This window comes from Nansenia antarctica (assembly GCF_963989245.1).
Source record: "Nansenia antarctica genome assembly, chromosome: 13".
Classification (NCBI taxonomy): domain Eukaryota; kingdom Metazoa; phylum Chordata; class Actinopteri; order Argentiniformes; family Microstomatidae; genus Nansenia; species Nansenia antarctica.
In genome coordinates this window covers 32,292,942-32,295,441 of record NC_137683.1, presented here as the reverse complement: position 1 = coordinate 32,295,441, position 2,500 = coordinate 32,292,942, and the positions used below count along the sequence as shown (strand labels likewise).

Below are 2,500 nucleotides of genomic sequence, written 5' to 3'. Positions count from 1 at the left end.
TGAAAGGAGGGTTAATGACCCCACCCATGGCTGTTCTAGTGTTAATGACCCCCCCCCCATGGCTGTTCTAGTGTTAATGACCCCACCCATGGCTGTTCTAGTGTTAATGACCCCACCCATGGCTGTTCTAGTGTTAATGACCCCACCCATGGCTGTTCACCCAGAGCACAGAGAGAAGATTGAGGAATGCCTCCTGAGCAACGACTCCAGGCGGATGTGGCAGGGGGTTCAGCAGATGACAAACTTCAGAGCCAACAGGCTCACAGCCGCAGAGGACGACCCCCTGCTGGCGGGAAAGCTGAACACCTTCTACGCCCGGTTCGACGAGGGGCGAACGGAGGTAACCGCAACACAAACACCACTCTCTCCAGCTCTCAGCAGCCTCACCCTCACAGAGCATGAAGTGAGACGCGTACTGAAGGCGGTGGACCCCAGGAAAGCCTCGGGGCCGGATGGCGTCCTGGGACGGGTGCTGAGAGACTGCGCCGACCAGCTGGCCGGGGTTTTCACCAACATCTTTAACCAGTCCCTGTCCCAGGCCACCGTCCCACCCTGCCTGAAAACCTCAACTATCATCCCAGTCCCGAAGAAAAAGCACGGTGAGCTGCCTAAACAACTACCGCCCGGTGGCACTCACACCAATCATCATGAAGTGCTTCGAGAACTAGTCCGGGCCCACATACTCACACGCCTCCCACCCAAACTGGATCCATACCAGTTCGCCTACAGAGCCCACAGGTCCACAGAGGACGCCATCGCGACGACTCTCCACGCCACTCTATCCCACCTGGAGAGGGGAAACAGCTACGCGAGACTGCTCTTCGTGGACTTCAGCTCCGCCTTCAACACCATCCTTCCAGACAGGCTAGTGACCAAACTACTAGACCTGGGTCTATCACACTCTATATGTGCGTGGATCAAGGACTTCCTGACCGACCGCCCCCTGAGGGTGCGGGTGGGCCCCCACACCTCCACAGCCCTCAGCCTCAGCACTGGATCCCCCCAGGGCTGCGTGCTAAGCCCCATCCTCTACAACTTCTACACCTACGACTTCACCCCCGTCCACCCCAGCAACTACATCGTAAAGTTTGCAGACGACACCACCGTGGTGGGATGTATCTCGGGGGGGGACGAGGCGGCGTACAGGGATGAGGTAGAGCAACTGAGCAAGCTGTGCAAGGTTAACAACCTGCTGCTGAACAAGTCAAAGACCCAGGAAATCATCGTAGACTTCAGGAGGAAAAAGTCAGAGATCCAGCCCCTGCTCATCGACGGAGAGAGCGTGGAGAGAGTCTCAACCCTCCGATTCCTGGGACATCACATGCGGGATGACCTGACCTGGAAGGACAACACAAAAGGCACCATCAAGAGGGCACAACAGCGGCTATACACCCTGAGATGCCTCAGGAAGGAACACAGCAAGCAGGAGATACTGGTGACCTTTTACCGCGGCGCAGTGGAGAGCATCCTCACCTACGGCATCTGTAACTGGTTCTCCAGCTGCACAACAGCGGAGAGAAATGCGCTACAGAGAGTCGTGAGAACAGCACAGAAGATCACCGGCGCCCCCCTCCCCTCTCTGGAAGAGCTGTACAACACACGCTGTCTCAGGAAGGCCTCCAAGATCTCCAGGGACCCGACCCACCCTGGGCACGTACACTTTACCAGGCTGCCCTCGAAAAGGCGATTCAGGACCCTGGCCGCTAAGACAAACAGACTGAAGAACAGCTTCTACCACAGGGCCGTCCAGGCCCTGAACACAGCAAAGACCTAAGTTCTGGGCCCTGGACAGTCTGGACGGATTGTATGGCAGCTGCTGGACTGAAAAAATCAGGTGTAGTGCTGAGGCACAAACATGTACATTTCAAGCCTGCAAACTGTGACACTTTAAATAACGTGAAACAATACTATTGTGCAATATGACAACCCTAGTCGTCTATCTGTACAGTATAGTACAGTGGATTGTGTACATAGCCTTTATTTATGTAAACCAGCTCCTTCCCTTCTTGTGATTTTTTTTAAAGTTTTTTTTTTTCCCTTTCCTAACACCAGGGGAGCCACCCCTCCTAAATGTCGTTGTTTGGTACCTGTACTGTAGCAATGACAATAAAGTCCATTCATTCATTCATTCATTCATTCATTCATTCATTCATTCATTCATTCATTCATTCATTCATTCATTCATTCATTCATTCATTCATTCATTCATTCATTCTAGTGTTAAGACGTCTCTACGTCTAGACCGAGTTGTGGAATTATATTCATCACTACTTTGGTTGATTTGTTAAGACATGTTAACCTTACGACCATTCTGTTAGTATGTCTGTGTGTGTGTGTGTGTGTGTGTGTGTGTCTGTGTGTCTGTGTGTGTGTGTGTGTGTGTGTGCACGCACTGATGGAACCATTAGACAGTCTCAAGCCTTTCATTTCTCCCTCTTCCTCTCTCTCTTTCTCTTTCTCTCTCTCTCTCTCTCTCTCTCTCTCTCTCTCTCTCTGTCTT

At 52.3% G+C, this 2,500-nt stretch overlaps 1 protein-coding gene across 1 annotated transcript in view; it reads right to left on the bottom strand.

The window, feature by feature from the left end:
- Positions 1-2,500, bottom strand: part of corin (corin, serine peptidase) — a gene marked incomplete at both ends in the record, with an annotated part of 17,509 nt that overhangs the window by 7,648 nt on the left and 7,361 nt on the right. The window lies entirely within an intron of this gene.